Raw genomic sequence first — 22,420 nt, forward strand, 5'->3', positions numbered from 1 at the left:
TTTTGCAGACAGTGAAACAGAATCTTTGTAATCCTGCTTTTGGAATGACAGTCCTACCTGATACCACTACTTCAGGCCTGTCACCTTTCTGGAGTGCTTTGCAGGGGCAGGAAAGATTGGCTGAAGGCAACTGTTCAGTAGTTCACTTACATAGCAAATGTTCTATGAAGAACCTTCTTAGATTTTCACCATTCCCCTTAAACCAGGGGGTGCTATGAAATCCTGCACTGTACTCTTTCTACACAATATTCCTTGTCTGAACTATATTGAAATTGATATTTATTTCATTTTAAAGGGAGTTTGGATTCCATGTACTTTGAAACATTATGCACAGGAAGTTATGAAACCTACAATTTCCCAGGCATAGTTGATCACTATTTGGCAAAGAAGTACCTTTGGGTATCTAAAACATCCCTGTTGTAAGTGCTAACTGAGCTGCTCTGAGTGCCTTTGACAGCCCTCTCAGACGCTTTTCCCAGTAAGGCTGACGGCAATATCTTCACCAAGCTCAACAGTTCAATCTCAATGGAGTCAATACCTTGATTGTTGCTAGCTGTGTTAGCTAACATTAAATTCTGTAACCTATAAAGAAAGATTTTTATACCTATAAAGTATCCCATACGGAATTCAGGGTAAGGCTGGAATTGTAGTCTGGGCAACAATACCTCTAGTATGGTGAGAAAATGAGTATCAGTTATTCCTTTATTTCTAGGAACTTGAAGTGACAATTCCCATGCTTGAAAATCTTACACTATTATGTATAAGCAAAGTATAACTACTATTTAAAACTGTTAAAGTTAGGAATTCCACATTAATTATATTTATTTATATTTTAATATTTTTCGATGTGCAAAAGTGGAACAAGTTCAGACAGAACTGATGCTGCCTGACAGCAGGAATATGGCATAGATGATTTCTTTGAGTAATTTCCACACTATGTTTTCTATATATTTGTGATTTCATAAGGTTATTCATTTATCTCCTTCCATCAAGTCTAATACCAGAATTAAATGGAGATATATTAAGATAAGTAGACATAAGAATTGTAGTACTGAATATATGTATAGACATCAGAGTGAGTCCCCAAGGAATGCAGCAGAGGTGAATAATTGAAAGATAAGTCTAACTGATAGCAAGATGACAGCAAAGCACACTTTAATAAATACATAACAGCAAATTAATATGGTACAACTTCAAAAGCCTAACAAGAAGTTGAGAGTCTTGTGAAATTTAGCAGCAATTGTTCCCTATCATATCTGACACACACAGTGCTGCATTACCCATAGTGTGTCCTTTAAATGATGAATGTGTTTGTCCCTCACAGTCTCACAAGCATAATGATTTGTTTACTTTTCTTCACTTTCACTGCTAATCCATATTAGAAAGTTTAACCTAGTAAACAAAACAAAATCCAATCAAACAAAGAGGTAATAAGTGTCTAGAAGCCTGAAGCTAGGCTGGCTAACTAGACTGCTAAGCCAAACAAATTGTCAGTGGTGCAACCGTTGGTTAAAAGGTTAGTATCACATGCAAAAAAATATAAACTTCCTCCAGTCAGTCATTGAACACATCAATTTATTTAACTTCCACTTAATAAAAGATCATATTTCAATAACACTGTTGCCGTAAACTAAGGTGATACAAAATTTAGCAGAAAAATACCTTGAAATTGTTCTTCTGATTTATCAGAGGCCTAATCAGTTTTGAAAACTGTTTAGTGATGTGTACTGCAGTGATTTAATCTTGAAAGGAAATGCTTTTGGTTTTCAAGTACTGGTAGTCAGAATGTCTGATGTACTGAAATTCACTCAAGGTAAGAAGAGGAGATGCAACACACTAGTTCCCAAACTGAGTGGAAAGTTTGATTTATTAGCACTTGATCCTGTGAATCATGTACCCACCTACAGCTTCATAGATTAGGTGCTGGCAGCTCTAGGTTTGAGCTGTAAATTTAATGAAGCAGGATTTGATGAATTCTATAACTTTTTTTTCTCTATCTGGAAATTAGGTTTCTATGCATATTTATGGGAATAAAAGGATTTAATTTCCAGTTAGCTCTCTTGCTATTTTTCTTTGTAATATTTAGATTCTAAAAAGTAAAGAGTGAAACAGAGACCCAAAAAGCTATGATAACATTAATTTTTCAAAAAAGCAAAGGAGATAGAAATATTTTGTCCTTATGTTTGTCTCCATATTTTCAAGCAAGCTGAAGAAAAACCTGTTTAGCTGTTTTCTTTTTTTCACTGTGATGGAACTACTGCTATATATACCGCAAATAAAAGTTTAATGAGTGTGCTTGCATTTATTTATATTAGTGGTTTATTACATTTCATATTGAAATGTGTCCAAAAATGATATAATAAATCCTGTGATATTATTTTTGTATGTAATATTCCTACATTAATAACATAATAACACTTTATTTATCTTCTAAGCATCCACTTCATTGGTCGCACAGCAATTGTCATTTTTCTCATCAAAATAAAAAGAGAGAGTGTGTTACTTAGGTATATATGGGGGATCGGGAAGTTTTTTGCAATAGTATTTAAAAATATTTTTCAAGAAAGATGCAAACATTGCAGTATTCTGTTAAGGACATAAATAAAAGATTGACACACAAAATTTTTTAATTAGGACACTTAAATATGTGATAATAATTTCTCAGAGCTGGAAAACTTAAAGCTACACAAAATTTAAGAGGAAACTGCAGAATTGGGATTGAAAAGTATTGACAGAAAGGAGCTATGAGAATCAGGCAGGGTCTAAGAGTACAATATGTGAATTACTTCATGCTAAGTTAATAATTGCTCCATTTGATTTGTTTACAGAAGAAGCGAGAAGAGTGAGAAATCAGATCAGACACATTTGGCTACTGACTAAGACTGCAGGCTGCAGTAGACTCTGAGTGAAGACAATGTACTATATATGTTTTTCATGACAAAGAGTTTATTCCAGATGCACTATTACACCATTACTGACATACACAACGTCAGAGAATAACCTCAGCTATAATTTAGGATTTGCTAGCTATACAAAGGAATTCAATTCAATTGTATATACATGATAAATGTTCAAACCTGAGTTACTATTAAAAGCCAGATTTGTTTATCCCTTATGGCATCAGGGTTGCTCTTATGTCAGTCTTTACAGAAAGAGCTCAATACATGCAGCATAAATCTACATTTTCTCTGTTTTTAATCTAATGAAAATATACATCTAGGAAATATGACTCAACCATATATAAGGACATAGAAAAGCAAAGTGTTATTAAATATGTATACTACTGACTTAATTATAGGAGTTAAGGGGAAACTTGAGAAAACTCGAATTTTTTGGTATGTTTTTCTTCTCCTTAATCTAATCAGACAACACTAAAAGCCCAAGAGGTATACAGACTTCAGTAACTAGTTATATTAAACCTGTGTTTACTTAGATGATTTGTATGAGATAAATAAGTAATTACCCAAAGGACATTAAAAAATGGAATATATGAGACTGCATGTGAGCAAGCTAACACAAGGCAGAAAGCTTGACTGGTGCATACTTAATAAGAAGAATTCCCCGTGCTTTTATATCCTCTTCCATTCTATAGAAGTCCTTATATCACCTTTATCACCATAGTAACTCAGCACTTTACAGTCTTCTCCTTCTATCCCCAATATTATTTTATAAGTTTAGTAAAGGATAAAGTGATCATCCACTGTTTGGTACCCTGCCTTTGTGGGCATCCTGCCAAGAAGTATTGTGAATAATGTAATAATTCAGCAATCTTCTAAAGAACAAAAAGTAATCGCTGGCTTATACTACTGAACTATCAATTTCTCATTGTATTTCATCATAATATTTAAAAATTAACTAATTAATCATGAGAGCTTAATATCTTTTAAACACTTCATATAAATTTCTGTAGCCTTCTGAGATGGAAGAATCAATTATTACGGTCACAAACCTTGTACAGGTTGAAGACTGGCCCTAAAGTGTCAAAACACGGCATTCAGGAGAGACAATATTATTTAGGTTTACTAGAGGATATTTTTTCTATCTTTCTCTATTAGACTACTCCCAAAAGGAGGCAAGGTGCCAAGAAAGCAGGTTTTGTAGCCCCAGAGTGCTCTATTATTAAAACAAGAACAGTCATAAGAGATTAAAAAGAATAAGAAGGTATTTTCATCTACATCCATATCTAACCCTTTGAGCTGCAGTGTATGAAATGGAATAAATATGTAGCTACTTAAATACATCAGCTAAAAGGAAATAAAATTTGCAATTAATTATTTCCATACAAATAGGAATGGCAAAGATTATATCAGTAAGTAATTTGGACTAAAAAATTTAGGATATTTGTCTTTCACTTAATTTTTTTTTCCAAGATACAACCTTCATAGCTTCTAAATATGCATTTGCCATACTTTTATTTATTCATACTGAAGCACTGTGCTGAGAGGCTTTGTCAAAAAGCTTGAGTTTATCTGCATGAATGCAAACATTACTACTTTGAAACAAAGCTGACATTTCTAGTGTTTGACCCTTTAAGTGCAGACTGTCCTAGCTTTTATCTAACATTGCAAAACATCCTTCTCATGTGTTACAATACTTCAGTTTGATCCAGAGAAGCATTTTATTTTTTTATTTTGAATGCAAGTTTCCCAAGTCCACATTTTGATGTGTTTTTATTCTTAATAGAACTTACTCTTTTTTACGCAGTTTTACTTAAGGTTACTGACAAAGCATCAGAAGGACAAATTTTTTTTCAACTATAAAGTGCTATTGGTACATCAACAGATATCTGGTCCCACTAAACTCTGCCATAAGAAACATAATTTAAATTAACATACTAGCTTTAATCCGTTAAAATTATTGTCATGACTTGTGCAGGTTCATTAATTTCAATCATGATCTTTGCTTTCTCAAAGGATTAAGGAAACATACAAATAAAAAAGCACAAAATTCATCCCATCATCCAAGAACTGCAGTAACCATACAGATCATGACAGTGACTATGTGTGACTCTGTGCTGATTAGCAGGTGAGGTGGGCCCAGATCCTTTGGTTAATGTGGCCTGACAGAGCTTCAGGATGTGATTTGTGGATTTTAAAACATGAGATGAGGAGTAACTGGAGCAAGTTAAGTTGTTCGAACTATGCTTAAATACTTACCGTATATTTCCTGCAAATAAAGAGTTAAAGACTCCTGCACTAGATAGATGAACCTAACATTTACAGAAGCCTGTTTATCCAGCACTGCAGGCTCAGTGATTCTTTTTTCTGCCTTGCCTCAGAAGGCATTTATATGCTTTCTCCACTGTAGGGCCTTTTCCTAGTGAAGTTTTTCCATGAAGATTATGGATTTCCTTTTCCAAACTCCTCTGATTACTCTTTCCTTACTCATCTGACAGCCGTGCAAGATTAAGCACCAATGAAGAAAAGGAAAGGTTCCAACACAAGATTCTTGTAGAAAATTGATATTTAGTTTTAACCTACAGAGAAAGCTTATCTAGCTAAAAACAGAAAGACAGAAATAAACCCAAGTTATATACCTGTAAACTTCCCGTTAACATATCCAAAGCTCTTTATTTATTAGTTAGTCCTGGGTTGGCCCTGTTTTGACCTTGGTTCCACAAATCCGTTCTTTCTGCAGAAGTTCTGATTCTATTTTAGCACAATGGCAATATTTGGGATGGACATAAGTGTTACAGAGCCAACAGTGATGAAATGACATTGGTTCCAATTCTCCCGAGCCACACAGGCTCACAGACCTTAACAAACCTCTCTAGAGCTTCTCCCCCAGTGCAGGTGTCAAATGTGAATGCAGTATAGCCCTTCTGTTCCCAGCAGTAAATGACAAAATTTCCCTTTCAGACCATGATTGAACAATACAGAAGCTAGAAAGTTACAGATATGTTGTCTTAAAAGAAAACTTTCCCAAGTAGTGCCAGAAGAGCTTCCTTTTTTTGGGTATGTTAATGTGAATTGCAATTATTTATAATTTTGTACAGAATGCAGTTTTTAAAAATCCCAAGTCTTAGTTGCTTATTTCAGGAAGTGAGTCAGTTTGGCTCTGCTTTGATTATTTGGCAAGCTCATATCCCCTTGCTGTTATGTACATTTTAGTCTGCATGTCCATCAAAGGAACTTGAATATGATTATGTTTGGCCCAGTAGGTTCATGTCTTTTAGAACTATAACATTACTTCACTTGAACAGTTATTAGGGCTGCAGAGATGTAACTACAATTGCTAAATGGGATAATGCAAAATGAATGAAGCAAGAGAACCCCTGGAGGCTTCTTGATGTTTACTCTTTCAAGTAATGCACTCTTTTAAGCCTGTCAGCTCATCACAACAGAGAATTATTTAGGGAACTGTGTGAACAGTATTGCTTCACAAGTCTTACAGCCACCCAGAATATAAAGTGTGCGTTATACAATTCAAGTCATAAATAGAGATTTCCCTGTTTTCTGCAAACCAGTCTCACTACAATGGCTTGTCTCATTACAGCAGTGCAAATACGAAAGCAAAGACGTAAAGTAGCAATACATTGTTGTGCTTTATATGCTATTTGCAAACTCTATTTACTGCTATAAATAAAGCTAACCTACTAGGCTCATTATCTCTTATATTCTTCTGAGGATAAACTGAGACTGTGACGTTTCATTCTTACCCAGTATCTTTTAATAGGTCAGCTACAGTCATGCCATTGCTTAATGGTGCTACATGTTTTAACTCTGAATAAATATATTCAAAAATAATTAGCTTTACAGAATAATAGGTGTATGAGACATATGTTACAATCATTGAGATTGCATTCAGGAAGAATTGGTCAGGCACCATTCTTTTGTGGAGTTTTTACACTATGCTTAAAATATGCATAAATAGTATTACCTGTCTAATAGTATTTATCAGTAACAGAATAGGAAAATGTATTTGAAGTGAAATATAATTTATGCAATTCAATGGCAATAGAGCTAATCTTTTTTGTATTAAAAGGGCTAATAGTCCCTCCAAAGTTGAGGAAGATCGAGGAGCATTTTCTAGAACTCTTTTAATCACTCCAAGGTTGGGTGGAACAAGAAGCAGCCATATCATCTCTGCCCTGAACAGGGAAAAACTTCTTGATGTGCAGTCATTGGAGAAGGCAACAGGGGCTCATGGATGATGATTCTGTGACCTTCAAGGGTGTAATGATATGACAGAACCGCTATGCCTGTGCCATGGAATAGTAAATTAAGCCAATAACATTTACCAGGATACACAGTGGCAGCTGTGCCCCTGATCTCTGGGCTAGCAGGAAGCAGAACTTCTTTTAATGGTTACCACCATACACTCCTAAGGATTGTCTGCTTCCAGTTACAGCTATCAGCACTGAACATTAACATGTAGAATTTAGGTAACAAATATATTCCTATCAACAGCCTTGTTGATACATGTTAAAACCTGTGCACTGTGAATAGGAACTGGGAAGAAAAGGTGACTTTTAGAACTGTGGCTTAAGTAGATGAAAGTCATAAAATTCTCTAATTTTTAAAAATTATTCTAAGTTTTTACTTAGCACCATTGAGGACCTAATAAAGTATTGTAACCTGCTTAGAGAGGTTATGTAGTCTCCATCCTTGGAGATTTTCAATAGCTATCTGGACATTCTTGAGCAGCTCCAATTTATTGCTGACCTTACTCTAAGGAAATGAGCCTGGATGGTCTTATGAGTTCCCCTCCAACATAAACGATTCAGTGATCTTATGATCTTTGGGGTCACACAGGCTGGCTATAAGCCTATCTTTTACACTTGGCACCAATTATAGATGAAAATAATCCAACCTCGCTCTCTTCTGCTGGATCAGACAATGCATAATAAGAGGCTCAGGTAATAGCTTTTTGCTGAAAGATGGAAGTCCAAGCAGAGTTGTCTGCTGAAGTCCTGCAATGCAAGTTTTATCTTTGAAAATAAATTAACAGATTCCAGAATTATTTCACATTCAAAGTATATGAATCTGATGTGAAGCCTTAGAGGTCTGTTTCAAGAATATAATTGCTTCCATTTTCTCCTAAATCGTGGCATGGAAGGGACAAAATACAGTATAACTAGTTTTTCTCTCTTCTCTGAACACTCCAACATGCTTATTTTGAAACAACTGGATTCAAAGGCTTTGATGTTACTGTCACACTGGCAAAATGTAGATTATTATTTCCTTACTCTTGTTTGCTTGCTGTTGCTGTAATTCTTTCCTTTCGCTTATATCTTATTCCACTGATGTGTTTGAGTGTTATGTACACTTAGTTTACTTACACGCTCTGGGCGACAAAGCTCCATTGTGAAGCAGGCAGTTTGCTAGTCTATCTTTAGCATTGCTGTGGTTATTTATTATTTATTCCCATCTCATCACCCCATTAGAGGCAATAAATGTATAAAATTCCAGAGCCTGGTGTGTTCCTTGACTGTCCCCATAGTCAACACAGTCAAATACATATCCAGGTGAATGATGAAATATTAAAATAAATTGCAACAAGCATCCATGGAAAATGCTACCTCAGTCTTCATTCTTGTATTTAGAAAGAGAAGGCATCCCCTGATGAAAAAGCTTCTTAGCATCTAGCTTTGTCACTGTTAACATGTTCTGGGGGCATGAGGATATTTCAATGCAAATGTATGGAGGAAACCATGATCTAAACATTTCAATCTTCCTATCTCAAAACGAAATTGGAAAACTCTAATTACAAGCTGCTTTCCCATGGAGAGAAATACATGCTTCCTTCATGTATGGAATTATTCCCCAGTCCCCTTTTCTTTCCTACTTTGGATGAAAGGAACTCGTGTCTTCTCTCTTTGCATACTTTACTTTTCCAGGTCTAATATACATTTCCTAACTCTTGTGTATCTAGAAAACTTACATGAACTTCCTTAAATAAGACTAAATTTTTTCATGTCTTAGTATGTAATATGTTAATCTCACAATGACTCTGTGAAGTAAGAAATTACTATAATTCCTTTTCATTAAAAGGAAACTTGGGCACCAATCCTACAAAATAAAAAAGGTGCCTGGAGTGGGAGTTGGATATATAAGCCAATGAGGGCACATCAACATCTCTTCTTTCACAGAAGACCTTAGACATCAAATAATAGACTATTCCATGGGGATATGAGTGAAAAAAGGAGGTACAATCCACACCTGCTCTAGAAACTGTGAAACTACTTAGAAAATAATGTCACTGGATCATGAAAAGCACAACTAAGTCCTCTATGCTTAAGAAGCTCAGGCCTCTCACTTCAGTGCAGGTTTGTCTTATGAGGTGGGCAGCTCCATTAGATGCATCATTTTTAATACATGGGACATTGGTTTCTCCCCCTTTGTAGATTCCTATGGCTCCTTTCAGCTTCCTTTGGCTCCTGTTGCCCATCGATAATGTGATGGCACTACCTTATCCTTTGTTCCTCTTCTAGCTCAATGTCTGGAGTACCAGACAAATCTGTTAGAATAAATAATAATACACTCTACAGATTGTAGAGTCCATATCTGTTCTTGTCCTCTAGGCATTGTCCCCTGACACTTCAGTCTCTTGTTATGCGAATCTGAGGAAAGACAAAACCACAAAACTGAAAACACCAAACAAACAAACCAAAACAAAACAATCTATAGAATGAGTAACATTGTGGTATTCATAATGAAGTCTCTATTTAACTTTGACACAAAACCAAAATTTGGATGACCTAGATGTTAGAAGCTTATTTAAGACATTGCATGCTGTTGCTTAAAGATTTAGAAGGGTCCTTCTGTAAATTCACTATACCAGTAAAGTGCACAGGATGTGAATGACAATCCACTGGTTTCCAGATTGCATAACAGTTGCTTTTATCCTCTGATAGAAAAACAGAGATTGCAAGGAGACATTCAAAACCATAACGTATCGTATCAAGCCAAATTTTGCACATAAAGACACAGTTAAATCTAAGCAAGCAAAACCATCAAAACATCTCTGGCACCACCTACAGAAGTAATTCAGTATTAGCTTTAAAGGTTTTCTGTTGAGAAAAAAAATAATGAAAAAAAAAGGAATAAAGGTAGGAAAATGAAGATGAATGAAAAACAAATAAATAGATAATTTCAAGAACTAGAATTATGTGGATGCTCAGCTTCCTACTGATAAAGTGTTGCTTACTAGTAGCTGCTATGCTTTCCATGCAACATATTCAAACTCCAAAGTGTGCTTACATGCATGTGAATGGTCTTCATGAAATGATTAAGTGACAAGATACAATCTGTAACGTGTGGAAGTCAGTCTTTACTGTGAAGCACTTTCTTTCTAGTACTGGAAGCCCTAGTATATAGATTAATCACGTTTTCACAGCTGGATTTTGAATAGAGCCTCATTAAAGTGTTATAAATATACACCATATTGTTGTGTCTTTTTTTTTTTTTCTATCTGCATCAAGATCACTTTGGTACGGAAGAATGCTGTTTCATTATATCCACTCCAGCTGTGCTCGTCTTCCAAAGTCCTAACGCTTGCCAAATGTAAAACTTAGCACTTGCTCACAACAGCAGGTTAAATAAAGTTTGATTGAATAAAAGATAATATGGAGAATAGAGTAGATAAGAGACGGGATAAAATGAACTTTATAATGAAGACAAAATTTTGGTTACAAATATTCTTCATTTCTTTGCTATTCACCAAGGGTGCTGTGGTTATTACCATAAACAAAACAGACACTTCTGAGTCTCATAAAAACGAAAGTAAAAAAAAAAAAATGTTTTGACCCAAATGACAGATAGCAGCAGCAAATCCCATATAACGTATGGTTGTATAAAAAGGTACAGAAACAGTATGCTTTATGGTTGATATTGTGCTCAGACCTCTATGAGAAAGTATTTCACAATAAATGAGCTGAAAAACTCAGCTAGGGTTTGTGCTTAACTATGGGCATAAATCTGAGTGAAAAAAAAATCAAATAATGAGCTCAGTGATGTTAAAGGCAAAATATCCCTTTGATTTCATCAGGGTCAGACTTCATTTGTGGATTCCTTGGAGGTAAAACAGGTATTCTGACATCGTCCAAACACAGGGCCGTGGCACAGCTGTGAAAGCAGGAATCAGTGTAGACCCATAGTGGCCTGCAGTCCCAAAGGACCCAGTCACTGGGCTGGATGCCCCAGGGCAGCCAGGGCACTGCTGGCAGACAGACACCTGACTGGTGGATCTGTTTTATCCTTAGAATTGTTTATACTTAGCTATACCAAGTGTGCAGCATCTTTGTCGAGTTCTGCACTTCACTTGGCACCTGGTGAAAAGAAACAAGGTGTGAATATGTTTATGGAGTATCTTAGCCAAAATATCTGTTTTTGAGATGCTTTATAATTTGCAAGCTAGCACTTTTATTCCAAAAGTTACTGTGTAGTCTCCCGGTAGGTGTAAGATTCAACAGTATTGCTGCCTATATTCATATTGCAATTTTTATGGGTATATAAAGTGTCTATAAACATTCTTTATTGATACTCTTTATTGAAAGTAGCTCCCTGATGAAATAATTCCAGTTGATTGCACTGATGTAGCTTAGAGGGAAAATAGACTTGAGATTGATTTTACATCATTGCATTTCCTCAAAGACTTTTCTTTCTTATCTAAAACAAATTGTATATTACCATTACATTTTGAAGTGAATGAGTAATTAATAAACTGGAAATTGTTATGATCACATTAAAATAAGTCTATTCCTGTAATAAGAGCAATGATTCACTGTTCGCAAGTGAGTTTAGGCCACTAACGTTAAACGCTAATTCTTCCGCAAAACCAGAGCAAGAATGATTTTCTTTGTGAGCTGCAATATAAAATTCCAGTAAACAAACCATTTAAGCAGTGTAGGAGTCCCACAAATATAAATAATTAGTGAGCCCAACTCCCGTATTGTTACAGAGGGCATTGGAGGGTATATAATCCCACCCAGAGAGTGGGGAAGTAAAGGAGAGCTTTAACTGATGGACTGTAGAGTGCTATCCAGGAATCACCCAGTTTCATGTGGTGAAAACAAGGGTGGAGAAGGAGGGGGATGACAACCTCATTTGTCAGCAAGTTCTTCCAGGTGCAGCATGTAATATTTTTATCAAAAGCAACATGTTTTTATTCATGGGTGAACAGTTGAGCACCAGTGACATTATCTCCTGCTGCTACTAAAAAAAACCCAAAACAAAGAACCTCCAAAAAATCTGTGAACTGACTATAAGTGGAAAAAGATTATGGAAAAAACAATCTCTTGTCTATTTTCAGTTCATTTGCTTGTTACATTTGATAGCACTTTTGGTATTGTCATTTTCACTTTCTCTAAATTAGTAAGTTTTCTCTGTTCTCCAGGAAAAGAAATTTATGTCGATCAGGCTCTAGTTACTTTTATCTAAGGTTTTTTAACTGATCATATTTCACACTCATGGTATCCTCACTAACAGATTACAGCTAAGAACAGGGAGGAAGAGCTGTATCTATTGTCTCTCATATAGGGAGTACAAGATACGTATCCTATTTTATTTACCTAATCTACTCTATTTTATAATTTCTATAGCAACTATTACTACATATTTTGGATATATGCAGTGTATGTAAGGTCAAAACTAAAGGTTGCTGTTGAAACTGCAATTTCTTTCATAACAATAAGTTTCTGTACAGAATAAGTCAGTTTTGTATGCTCTGCGTGGGTTTAATTCAATTAATTTGAGATGTCAATTAATATGGGCCACATAGGTTTTGTTATTGCAACAGTTTAATAATGCTTTCCCTTGAGTGAGAAGATGATATTAAATTGATCACTTAGCAGTTAAGAGGTCTGTCAGCTACAACTCTGCTTCCTGCCTTCTGTGGACTAGGTGTTTTTTGGGATGCTATGGAAAATAATTTTCACATAACTGTTTTCCTCTGAATTCATGGATTTGTTGTAAATGTGACTAGTAAGAGGGAAGTGTTCTTATACTGTTGACTGAGTAGTTTCTTGGTGGACTTGTTAGCAACCCTGCATACTCTCAGTGACAGTGTTGATTTTCAGTCTTCCTACGAGATCGAGTAGGGATGGAAAGAATTGTTTCCTTTTTCCCTTTTCTATTGTTTGGAAGCATATGTTTCCAACACTGCTGATGTCATATTGGCAATGAATATTATACTTTTGTTTTAGGAGGCAGATGCACTTCAGAAACTTTTTTACTAATTTATATAGTGAGGTTACGTCGTGTTTTCTTCTATTTTTTGCTTTGGAATCCTTACAGTATAGTATGGTCCTCTAACAAAACATTACAATCGGATCACAACTTCACTCAATGGGGTTAAAGAATAAGCAATGAGAACTTTGTATAATGCCACAATCTGTGAGTGTGATGACTCATGCCCCAGTAAAGAAGCTATATGATTTTAGTAATAATATCCAAGAGGAGTATTCCACTAAACTCATGCCACTGACTCACTTTGATTAGATATGGCACACAACAGCTCCAGTGAAAGAGAGGCAGCCTTCAAGGATAGATTGCAAGACTCTTCTTATGACAAACCTTCAGAAATCTCTAGAAGGTAGCTGATCCTCTCTTGCAGTTCCCACTGTCATTTATACCTCATTTTTCACTGCATCGATATTTGCTAGATCTTCCAAAATATGTGTACAATAGGTATATGTGTCAATACCTTTCTTAGGCACACAGGTTTAAGCTAGTCATTGTTGTGGTCAGCACTAGAAAGAGTTATGGTTTTCAGAAGTTACTTGTGGCTTACATACTTCTCTGAACTCTACATCCACACATATGCATGTATGTAATCAAATATAAATACATTATAATGCATTCTGAATTTCAAAAAGAGTGGAAGTATTGTAAGTCTGCATCTTGAAGCTGAAAACAAGTAACATTTCAAACTGGGAGTTTTAAAGGGATATTTTCATCCTTTTTTATCACAAAGTTCGAAAAATTATATTGCTTTGTATGGAGTAGACAGTATATGTTAACTTACAGTCTCACATAGCATATTGTTAATAAAAATAGAGTAATCAAAGTACTCACAGCCACTTAAGAGTGAAATCGTATCTTGACACAAATTAGCAGACTGAAACCAGATTTTATTTCAGAAATTAAAATAATAAAATACTGTTTATAATGATGAAGAGATATTACAGATTCTAATAAGTCATCTGGTAAGACTTGCCATAATAGCATCACTTTCCAGGAAGGTAAGATTTTAGGTAATATTTTTTTTGCTAGGCCTAACCTGAAAGGTATTGTAATTAAAGTGTGTTCTAAGTTCCAAGGGGGAAAACACCTTGCTCACCTCCTCTCATCAGTATCCTTTCTGAAGAGATCCATGTCTTGTCTCTTTTTTCCACTCAGCAACTACTCCATATCTTTCATGAAGAGCAGAGCTTCAAACTTGCACACCACTTCAACTGAGTTTTAAGAGGAGGGAAAATTTTATGTTATGTAGACTATGACCCTCTTCATATGCTACAGGCTGTTCACCTGTAGCTCTGGAGCACAATACCACTGTGTTAAAATTCTTTTCATTGGCCATCATAATCCCAAAATATTTCACTTCTGACAGCTTTTCAATTCTCTATTCTGTACTACTGAAGTAGATTGTTGGAGTGATTCTTCCATTTTACTTTGTTAAATATCACAGTCTTTTAAGACTATTTTTTCCAGTTTGTCAAGATCATTTTACATTCTGTTAGTCTTCCAACATATGTGCAGTCCTTCCCTTACTGAACATCGTCTGCAGTTTTCTTGACACTTATTTGCAAGTCTTCCAATTCTCTGATTTACTAATACTGTTTCTTACAACTGTAAAGTGAATATGCCAAAATGATCCTGCTTCTGCTGACTACTAAGCAATTCTTTAAGTCTGAACTACAAAGTTAAAGTATTAACAAAAAAAAAAAAAGAATATATTCTTAATCAACCCAGAACATATACACTCTTGGACACAGAAGGCAACACAGTTTTTCTTTGAGTAATATATAAGTAGCATCAAAATAGTCTAGATGATTGCATGAATAACTGGTTTTTAATTTTGGCTAAATATTTTTTTTCTTATAGTAAAAAAACATAAACCTTTTTTTACAATTGAATAAAATACCTGCTAGAATGATCCAGAACATTTAATCTGAGCATTTGGTTTGTTTATTATTCTTATGGTTTTCCTTTCATTCAAAAATGAACAGTGAGAAAACGTATAATTGAAATACTTGTTTTAATTAATAATTTTTCCCGTTTTTTCCCAGTTTTCTTTTTCATTACCTTTTGAAATCATTACATTTTGAAACTGCATTACTTTAAAAAAAGAAATCTTACAATGAGAGGGTTAAACACTGAAATAAGATCATCAAAAGGATTGTGAAATCTCCAACCTTAGAGACTTTCAAAACTCGGCTAGACAAGGTCGAGCACAGATGGATCCAATTTTCATCTAACCCTGCTTTGAGTAGCAGGTTGAACTATATGACATGCAGTAATTTTATCTAAATTTAAGACAGGACATGCAAATTAAAGATGAAAAAAAAAGCAATAATTTGTCTACTTCATAAATATCAGTATCCATTGTTGCAAAATTAATAAGCTAGTATTTTTTTGCCTGGTGTGCTTGTTAAACACTCAAACAGGTATGTTTATTAGCTGAAGGCAGGATGGGTACATTTCTTGAATATCTTGCACAATGAAACAACATTGCTCGGGCAGGGGCTGATGTTCTCTGGGGCAGACATAGAGCCCTGGACTATGGGCAGGATGAGGGGAAGCCATGGTGGGGGCACAGTCTTATCATAGCATTTCTTCTACCAAAGTGTCCTGGCATGCAGCTATTTTTTAATGGTTTCAGAAACTGCTATTCTCAGCTCACATAGTACGATAGATGTTGCCACTAAGGTTTCATTCTTCACTAAGACTTGATTTTTCAGCTGCTCATCCTAGGAAGCCTCTGTGTGCCAGAGTGTGAAAATCTACACCAGTGAAGGATGCAACTCTTTTGAACTCACCTGAGCCTTTTTTTAAATTATTATCCAAAGCTCTTTCCCTTTTTAATGACTTCACTGTTCACCCACTTGGCTGTGTCTAGCAGGGGATTGACACTACATTCTTGGAATAACATACTGAATTGCACGAGTTGTCTCACCCATGTCAGTGTCCCTGGGGTTTGCTAGAATCAGTTGAAAATAATCTGGCAAAGTTTTCCTTGTAGAAAATAGTTCAAATTCCTACCTTCCACCTTTCTTCTGCAACCAACCGTCCTGTTTGAGAGATGAGCAACAACAGATGGGAAAAATATCAGTAAATTCACTTCTAAAAAATAATCTGTGAGGAAGTGTCTGTAGAACAATCTGCTTTCAAACTCCAAAATTTCTTTGAAATGTACTTCATAGTCTATCTGAGCCTGAATTCACTGAGTCAAACAGCTTTTCTTTTGCTCAGGGACAGTGTCATGGTTAACTCATGATCAGCCAGATTTTCAGAAGTGAAAAGCCTTAGAGTTAAAATTTATGAAGAAAAAAAAGACATCAACATGTAAACTATAAGCCAGAGTTTGCAGCTATATTGACACTCAATAATTCCAGTCCACCAGCTGTTCTCTTTTTTTTTTCCAAAGTAAGTGTGTCAGCATCTCCTGATAGGGGCTGTCTCTCAGTACACATTGTGGCCTCTCTGCTTTTCCACCTTTGTTAGCCAGAAGTGACTATGGCATGTTATCCCCTGGACCTCAGTCGAGGTGATACTTCCACAGATTTACCACCTGCAAGAGTGATTTGATTACCTTCTAGTGACTCCAGTTGCTACAGGAAATTATTTTGTTAGGCACAGATTGCAACAGTATTAATGGTTCATTCATTTACTGTACTGGTCATGTCTGAATACAGTTTTCTTTGAAATTCCCATGCCTCCAAAACAACACCTCTCTCAGGATGATCCAAGGTACAAGTAGAATGTGTTTGCAACTTGCATGTGTTGTTTCATGCTCTAATTCTACACAAGAAGAGAGAGGTTGCCTGTATTAGATCCTGTTTTCTATATGGCATTGCTGATAATGCCGTGAAATAAATTAGCTGGAATTAGCCTAGTTTGCCTATACGGTTCATACTCTTCCCACTTGGCACATTTTGCTTTCACTCAGAAAATCTGCATAATTACAAACCTTTAGCCGATCCCCACTATATTGTGAGAATTGTTGAAACCTTATTGCACATTTTGTAGCTCTAGTAAATGCAGTAAGTAGAAGTGTAGATCCACTAAAGCCAGGGGAAACACTGCCACAAGGTCCATAAGACCAGATTACCTTCAGTGAAACAGTTCTGTCTCTTCTTTTATGCATCCTCAAATCATTATCTCTGCACAGTTATTTTGGGAAGATGAACAAGTTGCTTCATAGCAAAAGCAGAATTCTGAAACAGCTCACTAGATCCATTAGGTTGCTGTGTTTAATTCTAGGTCTTGGTATCTGATTGTGTGCAAGGTTCAAGATATATGCAAGGTTCCATCCAGGTTCTAATCAGGTACTTGTCTTTTCAAGAAAATCTGGACACCACTGAGAGAGGAGTTTGTTCCAGTGTCCATTTGCTACAGCCCACACGAATACCGGCAAGTCTGAACTGATTAACTGATGGAAAATGCTCTGTCCCCACCATGGTATAGCAAAGGTGCTACAGAAGCAGCTGCCGTGTACTCTCTGGCTTAGAAGGCAACAACCCGTTTTTCAGCAAGGATGTTTCAATGAAATTTTGTGATTATTTCAGTAACTTGCATAATTTCACTATTATCCAAAAATAATTCCCAAAGAATTTGAGGTCAGCTTCAATAAAATAGAAAGAAGAAATTGTGATTGCAATTACATTGAGATATGTTGTTTGAATCAGTAAGATATGACATGACAATTCACTCTCAAAAAACTGAAATAGAATTGCTCATGAAGAGACACAGATACATTGAATAAAAAAACTCCTGAACCAACAGAGGCAAAACCACAAGATTTTTCCCCCCACTCTTTTTAGTGAAGTTAGAAGGGAATTTTTGCTTTCCTACAGGATCACTATGAGTTTCAGATTCTAGAATCTTTTTTTTCCTCCCAATATTATACTCTACATAGGAATAAAATATTCAATATAAGAAGTAATAGCATGCTTAGTGCAATAGCAGTAGAGTAATAGCTTCTTTAAAAGGACAGGAGTAGGGGATTTCTAGAAGAGCAGAAAAAGTTTGACAGGGAAATAGTAAGAAAATTATAACTTTTTATTTTATACTATCGGGAGCTAACAGGTAAAAATACAAAATTACACAAATAGGAAACATTATAAAAGGTAATTACCTCTGCTGTTAATAAAACAGCTGTTGTCCAGCTATCTCCTTTGTGTGAACTTGCAGGTAAGCCAGATCAGATCAATGACTTTCAGCAGGGTTAAAGGAGCTGTGTAGCTTCATTAACTCTTTGGAAGAAGAATCTGAACACTGAAAAAGAGATATATTAAGTGAGATACTCTTCTTTCCTTTTTTTTTTTTTTGGTTCCTTTGAGCTCTTAGGATCAATCCCTGTACTTAAGTCAGAAGAAATGTAAGATTTCAAGTAAATTAAATTAATGTAATGTCTTTAAAACAACAGAAAGCAGGGTACTTGTTTATAAATGTAGAATCTCTAGTGTCTAATGGAATACACATACACATATATTAATGTGTTTTTGGTAAAGAGAAATCCAGAAACTGGATCAGTACTAATTATGTCAAATCAGAATCTACCACTAACTCATTTTATCCTATTAGAAATCTTGGTTTACGAACAACTCACAAACATATAATTTTAGTATTCACTCAGTACTTCATTTCAGAAAGGCTCATTTGCTATTTTTGAGCAATTGTCCTACCTCCTATTTCTTCTTTAGCCTCAGGAATTTTTGAAATATGTAATGGCAAACTCAGGAAATCCAGTGCACATCTGACCAATAACAATTTTACCCACTTTTACCCAAGCTGCCATCTGTTAGATAGGATGCAGCAACAAAAAAAAAAAAAAAAAAAAAAAAGAAAAAAAAGTGGAGGTGAGATGGAGGCAAGAAATTAAACATTTCACTGGTAGAATTGCAATGTTGTCTTGAATAATTGAAATAAAATATCTCAGAAGGCAAAGGTTTCCTAGAACTGGTACAGACTTATTTGAATAATGCCCTGGAATAAAAAGGTTAAATGTACATCAGTGATATGTAATGAATATCATATAATTCTGCTCATGCTGCTTTTCCTGACTCTCTCTCTAAAAGATTATGACATGTTGAAGTTATCAAAATAGATATGTTTATATAAAACTGACAGTGATATGTAGTAGAGGTTAAAGCTCTCTGAAGATCATATAAAAATAGAAGAGGAGGTATACTTCACAGAGTCCCAGAAGGATCATGGCTTTTTTATTAAAAAAAAAAAAAGAAGAAAGAAAAAATTGAGACCATTGTAAACAAGATTTCTCCATGAAATGAAATTAAGTATGGCAAAGTGGTTCTCCAATAACTGTGCAAATAAAATTAAATTAAATTAGCATTGTTAACTCTACCAATTCTTAAAGAATAAGCAGTTAGAAGTCAAGATCTAAAATGCATCTTTTAATTGTCTATTAAACTTTAACATTTACATACTCAATATGAAAATATCAAATGAGATATATATTTAATTAATCATGTATGTTTAAACTTACAGTTGTAAGTAACCTATCACCAGTGACTAACCAGAAATATAACTCAGATGAAGCTTTTTTTGCAGTCATGTTTAACACCTTTGTAACATATGTTTTCAATGACTTAGAATTCATTTAATTACGTAGTGTAGTGTGCTTCTTTGCTCCAAGACAGATTTAAAGTTAACTCAGAAAAAAGAGTAAGTGATCCTTTGCTTCCCATGCTAATGGTCACCTGCAGGTGGGGAGTAACAGCTTTCTGGTAACTGCAAAAAGCAACTTCCTCACCTCTCTCTCTCGCCCTAAACAGAACCTGTACATCCTTAAACTTGATATGTGATTTTTTTGTGTATAAAAGATAATAATGCTTACCAATCTTTCTGAGATATTTTTGAGGTTAATAGAAGAAAAATTATGTCCAAGATCAAAGCTTTAGGATTTAATAAAGTTTATGACAAGTAAAGAACAAACAATTGTACAGAAATATTATTCAGGCAGCCCATCAGTCAGTTTTACAGCTGTCCTAAGTAAGGATGAATGGCATATTGACAGTGCTGAGATATTTTAGTACCCTTTTCCTCTGTGGACTCCTCCAACACTTTCTCTCCACCAGGTATCCAAACACTGTGAGTGTCCAACTTCTCCCAGCTAGCAGGAAGGGCAAGGGCAGTATCTGATAGGGCCTGAAGACACCTCCTTCTACGCTGCACCCACTTAGAGGGCATCCTGCAGCAAGTGTCTTTCTCACTCCGCCTTCGATGGCCCTGTATTTAATAGTGTGGCTGTGACCTTCTCTGTCATCACATTTCAAATATTTGTGTTTCTAACATGACAATGTGAAACTTCAGTTAACTATTTTCTATAATTTTGTTATCTGATTCCTTTCAATTTTCAAAGAACAAATAAAACAGGTTATTGCTAGAAGTTGTTGTTAAGATGAAGGCTACTTCAATTTTAATGTCAGAATTTTGGGGGTGGAAGGAGACTGGGACACACACACACACTCACAAGGGAAATGCATATACAGTCAGAGAACAGATGGGGGAAATCTTATGCTTCATTGAGGCTGGTGCTCCGTTCACTGCTTAAAGAATGTTCCTCCTGAGAATCACAGTTAAAGTCTGTTTCAGGTTTTGTCCTCAAACTGCAACAGAATTTAAGGTATAGTTTTGACCCAAAAGTTGTGAGCTGAATTGCCATAATTTTTATAATAAAGAAAATGAAAACTTTTAAGGTAATGCTAATGGAGGTTCTCACATTAAAAATTTTAAAAAAAAAGTATTCTTGTGTTGATTTTACAATTTTTGATGCATGCTATACAGCTTTACTTTCATGCTTCTGGAAATAACAAAAGTTTGTGCAATGCTAAGAGCCAAAATATTGCAAAAAATCCCAATTCAACTTTTCTTGGTTTCCAGAAAAATAATCTGGCTAATTTCAAACATAATTTTGGTTGGGAAAAGCAGCTCAGAATTTTTCATAAATGTCATATACTTGTTCAGACCAAAATTACAAACCTTTAAAATTCATTTTTCATAATATTTTTGCTGTCAATATCTTTGCTAGAGTTTAGGGCAAAATTTCACAGTGAGACTTACACAGGTGAAACAACAACACAGCAATACATACAATGTTGATGGACATTCAGAAATGACTGTGCATTAAGACATAATGTATGTTCTCATAGTAAAAACTTCAGGTATCAAGAATATTGAAACTGACCAGCAGTGGACCGTTTAATAGTACAGAGGAAATAATGTGTTGGAACATGATGATATTGTCTCATGTTCTGTATATTTTAAGGCTGCAGCTTTCTCATGTGGTAAAGTAATCAATCCCACATGGACTATAAATGTCAATTACTATATATGAAAGTTAATGTAAATTTTCCCTCTTGAAACAAGAAAACAATATTCTGTAAACCTGGAGAAAGGCCACCACACCGTATGAAAATGTTTTCAACAGTTAAGCAGGAAAAAGCTATCAACAAAAGTAAGAATTATGATCATTTAAGCTGTTACAAAAAGATTAGCAACAGTCCTTCCTTGCCATATGCATGTAGTTAAAAGTTATTTTTACTGTACATATTGACATTCATCACCTTACAATTTCCCATGTACATGAATAATTATAATCAGGCAAGAACTAAGAGTATTTAAAAAATTATGCATATACCTAAGATTTTGCAGCACATTATTTTTTCCCCTGAAGTTGTACAGCAACATTTTGGAAAAATAATAGAGTTTTAACTCTGAATTGTTGCTACTATATCTTTTGACAACTTGTTTCAAAGGTTTCTTGGTTTTATTATGAATATTTAAGCTAATGCTACTAATTTTTAAGCATATTTTTCAGTGATTTCTCTTTCCATTTCTTTAACAATCCCAATAAAAAACTATTTCCAGTATGATACTTAAAGAATCAGTTAAGATTTATTCAAGTGTCCCTTAGAGCATTTCCAAAATATACATCCTTGATTTACATTCACAGTAAAGACAAAATACAATAGAGACCCTCATTCCAGAGTGTTTTGATGCCCAGACTGTTCACCCAGGTTGGAGAGATCCAACTGCAGGTTCACCTTGTCACATCAGGTGAGGCTTTGAACCAGGTTTTCTCACTGTCTAATAACTGAGCTCTCTCTCTTGGGTTAAAATGGCTCTTGACAGGATATAGAAAGAACGGGCAGCCCAAGAAGACCTAACAGGCTGCTGGTAAGCACACTCCACTGTGGTGAGTCTCAAACTCATGTCTTAACCATGTCAGGACTGTG

At 35.2% G+C, this 22,420-nt stretch overlaps 1 long non-coding RNA gene across 4 annotated transcripts; it reads right to left on the reverse strand.

Moving 5' to 3' along the window:
- Window positions 1-14,107: 14,107 nt before the first annotated feature.
- On the reverse strand, window positions 14,108-21,987 carry LOC116785116. 4 transcript variants are annotated; one of them, XR_004356388.1, is made up of 3 exons: window positions 18,298-18,991; window positions 15,980-16,231; window positions 14,108-14,789 (listed from the first exon to the last, which is right to left on the reverse strand). It is a non-coding gene; the product is annotated as an uncharacterized LOC116785116 (long non-coding RNA). The 4 variants fall into 4 exon arrangements; XR_004356386.1 differs by lacking the exon at window positions 14,108-14,789 and adding an exon at window positions 19,700-21,987 and having other exon boundaries at window positions 15,143-16,231; window positions 18,298-18,437; XR_004356387.1 differs by lacking the exon at window positions 14,108-14,789 and having other exon boundaries at window positions 15,143-16,231; window positions 18,298-18,437; window positions 18,848-18,991.
- Window positions 21,988-22,420: the final 433 nt, after the last annotated feature.

The sequence above is a fragment of the Chiroxiphia lanceolata genome, chromosome 3 (assembly GCF_009829145.1).
Source record: "Chiroxiphia lanceolata isolate bChiLan1 chromosome 3, bChiLan1.pri, whole genome shotgun sequence".
NCBI classification, from domain to species: domain Eukaryota; kingdom Metazoa; phylum Chordata; class Aves; order Passeriformes; family Pipridae; genus Chiroxiphia; species Chiroxiphia lanceolata.